Source organism: Hemicordylus capensis, chromosome 7 (genome assembly GCF_027244095.1).
Source record: "Hemicordylus capensis ecotype Gifberg chromosome 7, rHemCap1.1.pri, whole genome shotgun sequence".
Classification (NCBI taxonomy): Eukaryota; Metazoa; Chordata; class Lepidosauria; order Squamata; family Cordylidae; genus Hemicordylus; species Hemicordylus capensis.
Window position 1 is genome coordinate 2,659,604 of NC_069663.1, and position 13,367 is coordinate 2,672,970.

Consider the following 13,367-nt stretch of genomic DNA (forward strand, 5'->3'; position numbering starts at 1 on the left):
TTAGAGATCGTCGCAAGCCCGTGACGTTACGGGGGGCAACTCAAGTTGTTCGGAGGGCAACTCAAGCCACGATATTGTTCAAAAGTGAGCCAGCTTCATCCAGGTCAGGGTCTCCTTGGAAGTCCAACTGGCACTTTCCCCCTCTGTGAAGGAAGGATGTTGAGAAATGGAATACCGAAGCAAACAACTACTTATCTTATTTATATCTCATGTTTCAACGCAACTGTTCTCAAAGTGGTTTACATACAAAAAGGAGAAGAAAGTGGCCCCCTGTCCCCCCAAAGAGCTGGCAATCTAAAAAGAAGCACAAGGGAGAAGCTAGTGCCAGTCACGGAAGGAATGCTGTTCTGGAGTCGCCTAACAGAAAACCTGAATTGGTCATAAAGGTCTGGTGCCAGCTGTTCAATGTCTCGGCATGAAAGAAAGAGGGCTTGGTGCTCGCATCACCAAATTCCAGATGTCCTCTTGTCTAATCAAGTGCTGAGCCTCCAGCAGGATTGTAAACTGAGAGCAGGATCAAGCCCCAAATCCATCCCTATGGCCATTGGTGCTCCTGTGGAGACAGCCTCTCATAATGCATGACTGAGCCACCTCTCCTGGGTTCAGATTCTCTTTCAGCCATGAAACACACTGGGTGGCCGTGGGCCAGTCACTATTCTCCGCCTAGCCTACCTCAGAAGGCTGTTGCAAGGATAACATGGAGAACTCTACCCTCAGGGAGGAAGAGTGGGGTATAAATGTAATGGGGGTGGGGTGGGGTGGGACAGCAGTCTTGATCTGGACCCCGGCTGACATCTGTGCTCAGCCACAAACTCATAGGTGGTCTTGAGCAAGTCACACTGTGATCCTGCCTGCCCACTGGTGAAACAGCAGCTATCATGACTCACCCAGTTATGTGCAGATTAATCCCACAAAGAAAATGTTGTGTACAATAAAAGATGCTATGTCAAGACTATCATCCAGCACTGCTGTCAGTACAGAGCGCCTCTGCAACCTCTTCTCTCCAAACCTCCTCATTACGTCGGTGTATATAGACTTATGCAATAATATACAAGACTTCCAAATGATTCGATCGGATTCCACGCAACACAGCCCAAAATCAAGCAAGATCAAAAGCCTGTCAATAGAATCATTGAGAAGTTCTGCTCCACTGGGCTAGTCTGTGAATTGGAATGTTTCGGATCTTACAGCCCTGAACTGAAGTATGCTTACTCAACGTAAGCCCTATTGATTTCAAAGGGATTTACTTCCAAGCAGCTATGTTTAGGATTGCTACTTTAATCTTACTTCTGCCATCTATGGATGGTGTGATACGCTTCAGGGAGTAAGACATTTTAATTTCTAGTTGAGATCAATGATGCTGAAGGTAAGAGTTTCATTAAAAAGGAAGAGTTGTGAAAGTTCTTCCCTTTGGGGAGATTAATCATGTTTGTGGTCGTCCAGCTGGAATAGGAGAAAGACTGAGCTGGTCCACATAAGAAGGCCCCAAACTAGGTCCTTCTTCGTTCTCTACATTAGTCCTCAGCGCTCTCCTGATTGTCATTTGGAAGTAGTGTCATCTTTTCAGGTGGCCTCGTCTTTTAACTTTCAGCTTAACTTTCAGTAATATGATATGATATGGTATGATATGTATTCTTAAAAACATATAATACTTCCAGGCAGCTATTCTCCTAGCTTTAGGAGCATTAAAAAGAAAAGGAAGCAAATGGGCGATCAGACAAACTCCTCCTTTTCATGGAAGTCCTCGAAGACAAGGCCATCTGAAGAGAAGAGAAGAGAGGAGAAGAGAAGAGAAGAGAAGAGAAGAGAAGAGAAGAGAAGAGAAGAGAAGAGAAGAGAAGAGAAGAGAAGAGAAGAGGACGTAATATTCTGGTGTTAATTGATTTAGGTAAGGAGGGACTTCTACATATTGAACAAATGGAGGAGGGTCTAATGGGTCACTTTTTGCCTTGGGGTTCCCCAAGCAGAAGGCAAGCATGGCTTCCAGATCTCACAGTTTTGCTGCAAGGTCTTTGCCTGCAAGAACCATTTTTACCCCTGTGAGAGGGGTTGAGAGTTTGAGACGTGCCCACTTGGGAGTCCTGCCACAGACAGTCCTCCATAATTTCCTGGCAGAGATCAAAGAGCAGAAGAGAGTTGGTCAGTACCCATGGACTTCATTGGAATAGCACCAGCCTCAAACACACACTTTTGGCAGTCAGGTTTTGACTGAGCCTGCGCTTGGTCATCCTCTTCCATTCTCTGCCACATCTCACTCTCCAGTACGGCGTCCACAGCCTTGTCTTTTTCATACGACAGCATCTCACTTTCACAGGACTTGGCATCCTTAATACCGTCAATAACGGACGTCAAGAATTCAGCCCAGCAGAGGATGACCTGAAGATTAGAAGCATTGAGCTGTTAGAGATGAAGGACTCTCCGTGCCTTCCTGGAAATTTAGCGGGCACCCTTACTTGGTGGGCTGCTCTCAGGTCCTTTCTGGGGACCCCACCCCCTCCATGGAATATTCGGCTTCTGCCTCTCAGGGAGAATGCAGAAGTGGGAAAGGGATCAGAGCAGAGAGTGGGTGCTTCCAGATCCCGTATGGGGCAAATGCCTCTCAGAGAAATGTCCTGGGCTCTAGGGAGGAAGGCCCTTTTCTGAATGGATCCCTACCTCAGCTCTTTCCATTTTCTCCACTCCAGTTGTCAGATCTGGAAGGGAAGAAGAGTCGGGGGTGGGTGGGTTTAAGGAGTTTGATTCCCATTTGGAATTTTAAAAAGGGGATTCCTTTTCTTGGAATTAAGGCGGGCTACCAGTTCTAGGTTACAGCCCAAGTCAGCCAGCCTATATGAATAATGAGAGATTAGCATCTCCCAAAGGGAAGCGACTGCTCACCAAAGGCCTTTTCATTCGGACCCACAAGTCTGCCAGGTTCCCAAGCACTAGCTCTCTCACCTTCCCCAAAGAGTCAGCCCCAGTCCCAACCTGGGGCACCTCCCCATCGATGGTGACTCTGGATACTGCCGGGGAGCCCCCTGTGGGAGTTGGAGGTGGTGCTGGAGTAGGCTCAACGCGGTGTTTCCATTTAAAGAACCTCCCTCTGGGGGGCTTGCCCTTGGCGGAGTCACTGGTGGGGGAGGTCTTAAACAGCCGCCTGCAGCAACGGCAGACTCTTTGCAGCCTAGAAGAGAGCAGGGAGAAAGTGAGAAAGCGACCCTTAAGCAGACATTGGCAGGAGAGGGGGCCAATGGGGCAGTGAAGGAGTGCAGAACAAAAGGAGGGCAGCAATACAGGTAGCCCAATAGGCTTCCAGGTGGTGCACCGTCCTCCTTCTGGCTGAGGAATTGGGTCGAGACAGCTGCCCCAACGCTTTGGGGCAGAGACCTTTGACATATGGGGTGCAGTTCTGGTCAGCCCAGCTCAGCCAGATTATGTTAGAGCTGGCAAAGTTGCAGAGAAGAACCATGAACGAGCTCAGGGGTGAATGGAAACCATGTAACCATTAGGCAGTCCTGTTTTCAGGCACTGCATGACACTTCCTAGCTGGACCAGGCCTGTGAGGGGCCCGTGCCCAGGTTCACTTTTAAAACGAAGCAACTCCAGTCATGCACACAGAATCACGTACCAATGTTCAGACACCTGCACACATGTACTACCAACAGTCTGAATGGGGCTTTCATTGCTCTTACCTTCAAGATGCTGATTCAGTTCCAGACAGAGGGGGCCTCCTCCAGCAAAGCCCTGATCATCCTCTGGAGCGCCTCAATGTTCTCGTTCTGGGGGGGGGGAGAAAAGCTCAGACATGATTATTCTATGCAGAAACCACATGCTTTTTTAAAAACAAAAACAAGTTTTACCACAAGCAAGCATTGTGTAAGACTATGTGTAAGACAAATCATATGATATTTATTTAGATTGCCTTCCTGCCTTCCTACTGTCCACCACCCTCTTGCCATTTTAAGCAAATCCAGACTCACAGTTTCATCAAAAATGTCCAGGTGTTCAGTTTTAAACATTTCCCCCCTCCGTTTCAAAACACTTAGGACTTCACTGTGAATATAGGAACTTAGGAACATCGGAAGCTGCTCTATATTGAGTCAGGCCCTTGGTCCATCTAGCTCAGTATTGTCTACACAGACTGGCAGCAGCTTTTCCAAGGTTTCAGGCAAGGGTTTCTCTCAGCCCTAAAATCTTGTCCTAAAAAAATAATAATAATAATCTTGTCCTGTCTTGGAGATGCTGCCAGGGAGGGAATGTGGAACCTTCTGCATGCAGTTTTCAAACATGATTCCCTAAAGGAGCATTTTATTGTCCCTTGGACTGTGTTAGGGATGGGGCTGTATTTCAGTGGTAGAGTATCTGCTTAAAGATGCTGAAGGTCCCAGGTTCAGTCCCTGGCAACTACAGGGAGAGCTGGGGGAAACTCTTGCCTGAAACTCTGGAGTGCAACTGCCAGACAGAATAGACAATATTGAGATAGATTGCGGTTCCCAACAGGGGGTACAAGTACTATCAGGCTATCAGAAGAGCCAGCGTGGTGTAGTGGTTAGAGTGCTGGACTAGGACCAGGGAGACTCGAGTTCAAATCCCCATTCAGCCATGATACTAGCTGGGTGACTCTGGGCCAGTCGCTTCTCTCTCAGCCTAACCTACTTCACAGGGATGTTGTGAAGAGAAACTTGTGTATGTAGTACACTGCTTTGGGCTCCTTGGAGGAAGAGCGGGATATTAATGCTAATAATAATAATAATAATAATAATAATAATAATAATAATAATAGTTGTTGTTGTTGTTTTTGTAAAAAGATTGCACAGACTGACTACAAACAAAGGCATGACAAGGTAGCAGGGATGATACACTGGAACATCTGCAAAAAATACAAGCTACCTGTAGCCAAACATTGGTGGGACCATAAAATTGAAAAAGTTGAAGAAAATGAAGATGCAAAAATATTATGGGACTTCCGACTACAAACAGACAAACATCTGCCACACAATACAACAGATATAACTGTAGTCGAGAAGAAAGAAAAACAAGTCAAAATAATCGACACAGCCATACCAGGGGATAGCAGAATAGAAGAAAAAGAAATAGAAAAAATAATAAAATACAAAGATCTACAAACTGAAATTGAAAGGCTGTGGCAGAAAAAGACCAAAATAATCCCAGTAGTCATTGGCGCCCTGATTGCAGTTCTAAAAGACTTTGAAGAGCACCTCAACACCATAGGGGCCACAGAAATCACCATCAGCCAATTACAAAAAGCAGCTTTACTGGGAACAGCCTATATTCTGCGCCGATATCTATAACAACAGCAACAACATTGACAATAAAATTCAGCCATCGCAGGTCCTTGGGAAGGACTCGATGTCTGGATAAAACAAACCAGTCAATAACACCTGTCTATGTAAATAAATAAATCAATAAATAAATCATATCGAGGGGGGGCTCAGAACCCGCCTGCCCCCACACTGCAGCTGTGCTCTTTGTTCCCCTTCTCAGGATTGCCGGCTTGAAGCTGAGGTGTCCTCAGTGCTGTGTCTGCTGCAGAAGGGGAGGGAGCAGCGTGAAGACCCTCCCCCTCCGCTGCTGATTGGCTGGCTATGTGCTGAAGCTCAGCGTATCCCTCCTCCTCAGCCTAAGCGACAGGCTTCAGAAAATTGCACTTGTCCCATGAATTTCAATCAGGCTGCTTATGAGTAACTTAGTGTGGATGTGAACCAGTGACTGCAAGAGTCTCTGTACCACTTAAATTTGTGTTTTTGTGTATATATGTGTATACACACACACACAATTAAGTGCAGCAGCTATGAGATGGGCTACTCCAGTCACTGACTGGCTTAAATCCAGATTAAGTTGTCTGATACAGGGGTGTGTGTGATTTTGCTCCCAAATGGGGCCCTGTGGCCCCGTTTGGGAGCGAAATTGGCCAGCACTACCTTTGCAGTGCGGCCAGAGCAGCTCCCCCTGACTTTTGAAGGTGAACGCAGCGCTGGCCAACTGAGCTCCTAAACAGGGCCACGTGGGCCTGTTGGGGAGCAAAACTACACGCCTGCATCTGACATCAGACGCAGGGGGTTTGGCTGGAGGGGGCCACGGTGGGGGCAGCACCTGGGTCACCGCTGGCCTCCCTCTGCGGCTGACTCTAAGCAGTCTTATGGAAATGAATGGGACAAGTTGACTTGTTCTCTTCATTTCAATGGGAGTACTCAGTCACCGGTACAGCCAGCAACAGGGTCTCCGTCACTGACGGGAGTACGCACATCTCTTCATGTTCTCCACCAGATCTACTTTCCTCTCTCCCCCTGCCGTGTTTCACTTCTGGAACTGTAGACGGACGTTTGCATATCAGCAGAGCCATCAATAGTCCCCCAAGGCCAAAAGAGGCCCAGGGAAATGCCAAGATTTCCAGCTGAGTCTGGTTTCGACCAAACCATTCGCCTCCAGCACCTGTTCCGCTGTTCCTCCCCCGGGAGAAATGTTAGTGCAATTAGATGGCCAGTGACGCCCACAGTTCCTCGAAACGGCCACAAGAGAACGAATTAAGGAAGTAACACGGCTCAAAGTTGCCAGGAGGTAAACATCACAAAGTCGGGAGGCCTGGAAACTGCATGGATGTAGCTGGACTGGATTTGGTTGTAATGTGTTCATGATGTAATGTGTTCTTTTAAAAAACACTTCCTAGACTTTGGTGGAAGGCAAAAGGCTGAAATCCACAGACATGTATTTGTTAAAAAGAATCTAGAGGGTCAAGGTGACCAGGAGGAATGGGGACTTTATGAGTCTTTGTTCTTCCCTTTCCCCATGCCTTTAACTGCCGGAATCAGCCAGAAATGTCATGGGCATGGCTACCTGCTGATAATCCCAGGTAATTAATTGTCCCAGGAGAATGACAGACTTTGGCCTTCTACCCATTCACACCTGCTCAGTGAAGTGCAGTTAATCATTCTGCTCAGTGAAATCCAGCTAAAACATTTCAAGGTTGCAGGCAGGAGTCTTTCTCAGCTCTCTCTGGAGATGCTGCCAGGGACAGAACTTGGGACCTTCTGCATATACTCTAGCACTGAGCTACGGCCCCATCCCCTGGGATCTTGGAGAGCTGCTGCCTGTCAGAGCAGGGAGTTCTGGGCTAGCTGGACCAATGGTCTGACTGGAGCCAAACTAGACATGGCAGTGGCAGAGCAGTCTCTCTACATGCAGCTCTCACTCTCACACAGTCACGTAAGAACTAGGAGGAGGGAATCTGATTAAAGTGCTGAATCATCTCCTGTCTATGCCTTACCTCCCCATAATCTGTCCTCAATGTCATTTTTCTCTTGATTGATTGACTAAGTACCGTCAAGTTGGTGTCAACTCTTAGTGACCACATAGATGGATTCTCTCCAAGATGATCTGTCTTCAACCTGGCCTTTAATGTCATTCAGTGGTGCGTTCATTGCAGCCGTAATTGAGTCCATCCACTTTGCTGCTGGTCCTCCTCATTTTCTCTGTCCTTCAACTTTTCCCAGCATTCTAGACTTCTCAAGGGAGCTGGGTCCCAAGTATGATAGTTGAAGCCTGGTCATTTCTGCCTTGAGTGAAAATTTTGGATTGATTTGTTCTATAATCCATTTGTTTGTTTTCCTGGCTGTCCATGGTATCTTCAAAAGTCTTCTCCAGCAGCAAAGTCTTCTCCAGCAGCGTCAATACTTTTTCTATCTTGCTTCTTCCAAGTCCAGCTTTACACAGAGAAATAACAAATAAATAAGATGGATCCCTGTCCCTAGAGGGCTCACAATCTAAAAAGAAACCTAAGATAGACACCAGCAACAGTCACTGGAGGTCCTGTGTTGGGGGTGGAGAGGGCCGCTGCACATCATGACATGTTTTTGAGATTATTTTGGTTTAGCTCAGTTGTTTTCAAACTTTCTACTAGGGATGTACACAAAAGGAGTTATGCAGGCTTGGTTCAAATTTGAACTGGATTTGAGTGGAACCATCCTGGCCATTTTGTGCCCATTTGAACACACAAGACCAGCCAAGTTTGACCCTGGACCTGTCAAGCCAAACTGGCTTGAACCCAGCTAGTTCTCACACCCCTGCTGTCTATCCTCTGGAAACTTGTCCTCATCACTGTAAAGGCAAAGTGTGCCATGAAGTCGGTTTTGACTCCCGATGACCACAGAGCCCTGTGGTTGTCTTGGGTAGAATACAGGAGGGGTTGACCATTGCCTCCTCTGAAGCATGAGATGATGCCTTTCAGCATCTTCCTATATTGGGAAAACATACCTGCGGGGATTTGAACCGCCAACCTCTGGCTTGATAATCAAGTCATTTCTCTGCTGCACAATTAAGTGGCTTCCTCATCACTGTATCTCCTCACAAACTAATTCTTTCTTTCTTTCTATCTCATATTTCATATTTTGTAATTTTAATATGTTTAATATAAATATTACATACATATTTATTTATTATTTTATCACATTTATATACTATACTGCTGCTGCTGCTACTACAACTACTACAAATATTTATATTCAGGGGGTCATACATACTGCTGATCACAGAAGTGCTGGCCATCATGGGGATGGTGTTTCCTTATGCAGAAAATTGCCACTGTAACTGTGAGCAGCCAGATCATTTGAACCTAGGAACCTAGGAATCTGCCATATACTGAGTCAGACCACTGATCTACCTAGCTCAGTATTGTCTTTACAGGCTGGCAGCGGATTCTCCAGGGCTGCAGACAGGAATCTCTCTCAGCCCTATCTTGGGGAAGCCAAGGAGGGAACTTGGAACCTTCAGATGCTCTTCCCAGAGCGGCTCCATGAATAGCAATAGCAATAGCAATAGCACTTACATTTATATACCGCTCTCTAGCCGGAGCTCTCTAAACGGTTTACAATGATTTAGCATATTGCCCCCAACATTCTGGGTACTGATTTTACCGACCTCGGAACGATGGAAGGCTGAGTCAACCTTGAGCCCCTGGTCAGGATCGAACTTGTAACCTTCTGGTTACAGGGCGGCAGTTTTTACCACTGCGCCACCAGGGGCTCATTTACCACTGCGCCACCAGGGGCTCATTTACCAGTGCGCCACCAGGGGCTCATAGGGGCTCATGAACATAGGAACAAAAGAAAAAATGCCAAAAGACCAAATTGAAAATAGCCTCAGGTTTTATCCATCCTTTGTATTATTTGCCTTGAAAACTTGACTTTTCCTTTTGTGCTGATGGATGGAACCCAGATGGTTGGCTGATGGTTGGCACCCAGACAGCGTCTCAGGACGCTGTCCCTACATGAGGGGGGAGGGAATTGGCAACTCACTTGCCTGTCTTTCTCTCAAGTAAACAGGTTTGCAACCAGCAGTGCCTTGAATTGTCTTTCCAAGAAGGATTGGTCCTCTCCAGAATGAAGGAATACCTGGATCCATCGCCAGAACGTGATCCCAAGGGAGTCTCCAGAGGACATCGACACTGACCCAGGAAAGCTAACCATCAGCAGCAGCAGCTACCCGGGGGCAGTCCCTATCTGCATTTCCAATCCAACCCAATGGTGACAGAACGTCCATCTGCTACCCTGTCCTGTGTTCGAAGAAGAGGGCCTAATGCAAAGTTCATCTTCCTGCTCCTAAGTGCTATAGGAGAGGGATAGACAACAAATGCCTGGAGACTGTCACTTTTCTCTGGAGTCATACATGCAACAGCATCTCCCCAAGCTGTAAAGCCCTGGAACCATCCTACCTGGGTAAGATACCTTGCCAAAGACACTATTTCAAATTCTGCCAAAGAGACTATTTCTGATTGCCCACGGGGGGGGGGGGGGGGAATCAAGGCTCCCAAACACATGAACATTCGAGCTTGTCTATGGACACTAGCCAAACAAGCCAAAACAACACGGATCAGAGAACATCCAGGATAGCCAAAATCCTGCAACGTTGTACAAGAGCATTTGGTTCTCAACTGAAGGACTAAAATATTTTTTTTACCAAGGACTCTTAGGGTTTTTTTAATTTTAATTCTAAAGCTCTCCATGGCTTCCTTTTTGGCCATGACAGACTCTAGAGGACACTAAGAGTGGTGGGAGTTGATGATTTACACCACTTTCTTATATTACTTTCTTGTAGTGACTATGTGCTATCATTATGTTGAAAACCATGCTATCTCCTGTGCTGTAAGGACATGGACCTCACATGCTTGCTCTCCGGTCATTTCCCAGAGCATTTACCTGCAAGTCTGCACCTATCCCCAAGTTTGTGCTCTAAGACATTAAGCTAGCCCAAGCTTGACCTGCTAATTTTATAGACACTTGTATTTAAGCAATGTGATTGTACGTGACTTGTCATTGCTATCGCTTTCCACAAGCTGATAATCCATTAATCACTAGAAGCACCTGGTTCCACAATGCAAGACTGTTATTGATACCTTATTTGGGATAAAGATGGGTTAAAACAATGTTGCTTGCTATAAGTTGTATGATCTTTATATGTACACCTTGCTGCTATGTGTAAAACTTTTTATCTATATCAAATCAGAATTATACTAATTATGTTTGTAGCTCTAGGATATTATATGCAATGTATCTAGTTTTATTGCCATATGTACAGCCCATTCAGCACCTATATGTCCCAAATCCTTTAGCTACACAAAACACAGAACTATATTTCCAAGATTAGGAGTTTATGTGTTAGAAAGAGCTATTATTAATATTTCCAAACAGTTAGGACTTTCATTTAACTCATATGGAGAGCCTATTGATTTATGGGCAAAGAAGATAATTCTAATTATAGTATGTATTTTCCTTTTATTGATAATCACATGTTGCTGCTTATAATGCATTCTAGCTTGAATCCAAATGTTTATGAGAACCTTTCAACCTTGCCATAATGTAAGACCCATACATACAGCTGTACCTTTACAAGCCCATATATCCTGAAGGTTCAGGATGATCCAGTGTTTCAGGGGGGAATTGATGTCTTTTAGAAAACCAAAGTAACTCCATTTTACTTAGAAAACCTCAGTCTGACTTAAAGTAACCCCAGCCCAGCTCAGGGTCATCACGGCCTCTCATGATCAACGTCGTTATCTCTCTCCACTAAATTGTATCTGAGGAAACTTGGTTCTCACAGGATTCTCACTGTTCTTTGCCGACAATTAAGAAAACAGGATGTAACCAAATAAGGAGTAATCACCAGATGAACAATGAATCATTCGCATGCGTACTAGATACTTAGCCCACCATTTTATTGCCACGTATACTATGTCTAGGGTGTCAGCATCATTCAGATTGTTTGTATAAATGTAAGATGCACCTATAACCAATTTGTATTCAGTGCAGAGCCAAAGCCCACTGCTAATCTGCAATAAACGCCTCAAAAGAGATTCCCACTGTGTCTGTTTGATTGGCTAAAAGGCGGACCCAGGGACGAACCGAATTCACATCACTGTTGTCCCCTTCCATGTGTGATCAGGGATGGACTTCAGTCTTTATCCTGCAGGGTTGCCAACCTTTTTGCTAGCCTGGCTCCTGTGCCTTGAAAAAGAGCTTGACAGTCCAAAATTAAGCAGATGAAGCTTTTGCTGCAATGAAAATGAAGAGATGGGGAAATCTTCATCGGTTTAATTTGAATATGCCAGGTTTCCTCTAAAAGCATAAGAGCAGGAGCAGGGAGAGAGTTGGCAAGCCTGCCTGCTGGTGCCTCGTGGCCAGCATTGGGCATGGGAGTTCCGCCATCCTTGTGTACATTCAAACATGGCGGTTGCTGGGGGGGGGGTCCAAGCCGGGAGTGTTTACCGGTCGCGACGGATCCTGATGGTGCTGGAGGTTCCGCTGCTGCCTTCAGTCTCTCTGGACTCGACCGTTGGCAGGAAGACTTTCTGGCCTCTCCTGCTGCTAATAGCAAATTTCTGTCCAATTTGGATCGTGAAGGGAGCGCAGAACATGGCCTCAGGCAAGGAGTCCAGAGTGAGTGTCCACCGCCCTGCCCCAAATAGTTTCAATGTTTTTTGGGCGGGGGAGACCCCCAGGGGTTGGATTTGGGTCCAGGTGGAGACATTTAGGAAGCGACACTGTCCTGGCCCCTCTGGGCTGACCTTGTAGGGCAGGAAGGGAGTGGCCCAGTGCAGCTTCACGGGGTCCTCATGGAGCAGCAGCCCTCCATGGATGGCTCAGAGCTCCATCAGCCCCCTCCCTCCTCCAGGACCTCATCCAGCGAGGAACGTGCAGAGTGGAGCCACCTGCACAGTGGAAGGGAAGGGGTTCCTGGCCTCTCTGAGCTCTCTGCAGTTCCCCCCTTCAGAGGGGCAGGATGGCCATATTAGGGAGGGAAGAAAACAACACTGGTCTTTCTTGGCTAAAAGAAATGAAATGTTGAGGTGGGGGGGGTATGGAGGGAAGATAGAAATGGCAGGATCTGCCAAGTGGCATTTATGTGGAGGATGAGAATTGCCCCCTCTTGATGTAGCCTGGCTCCTCTGCTTTGAGCAAAAGCTTGAGCAGATTGAGCAGGTGAAGGCATTCCTAGCCTAAAGAAATGGGAAACTGCTTCACCAGCTTAAGATCTGCATGTCAGGCGTCTGCTGAAGTCACAGGAGCAGGACCAGGTAAAGAGTTGGCAACCCAGCCTACTGGTGCCTTGTGCCCACCACTGGGCCTGGGAGTTCCACCATCCTTGTGTACATTCAAACATGGCGGTTGCTGGAGGGGGGAGTCCCCAGCTGGGTGTGTTTACCGGTCGCAACGGATCCTGATGGGGCTGGAGGTTCCACTGTTGCCTTCAAACTCTCTGGACTCGACCGTTGAAAGGAAGACTTTCTGGCATCTCCTGCTGCTCACAAACAATTTCCGTCCAATTTTGGCCGTGAGGGAGTGCAGAAAATGGCCTCGGGCAAGGAGTCCAGAGTGAGTGTCCACCGCCGTGCCCCAAATAGGTTCAGTTTATGGGGGGGGGGGAGACCCAGAGGGGTTTGATTTGGGTCCAGGTGGAGACATTTAGGAAGCAACACTGTCCTGGCCCCTTTGAGCTGACCCATGTGGGCATGAATGAATTGGCACAGCACACCTTCACAAGGTCTTCATGGAGCACCAGCCCCCCCATGGATGGCTCAGAGCTCCGCCAGCCCCCTCCCTCCTCCAGGACCTCTTCCAGCGAGAAAGCACAAAGTGGAGCCACCCGCACAGAACAGGAGAAAGAGTTCCTGGCCTCTCCGTGCTCCCTGCAGCTTCCCCCTTCAGATGGGCAGGATGGCCATATGAGGGACTTGAAGAACATAACACTGGTCATTCTTGGTATTTGAGCATGACTGGAATGGATGGTGAAAAGAGCCCAAACTCGGGAGCACTTTCAGCATCCAGCAACACCCCTGCAGCGAGGCTCCCCCTCTCTCTTCCTCTTTGGATAGATGG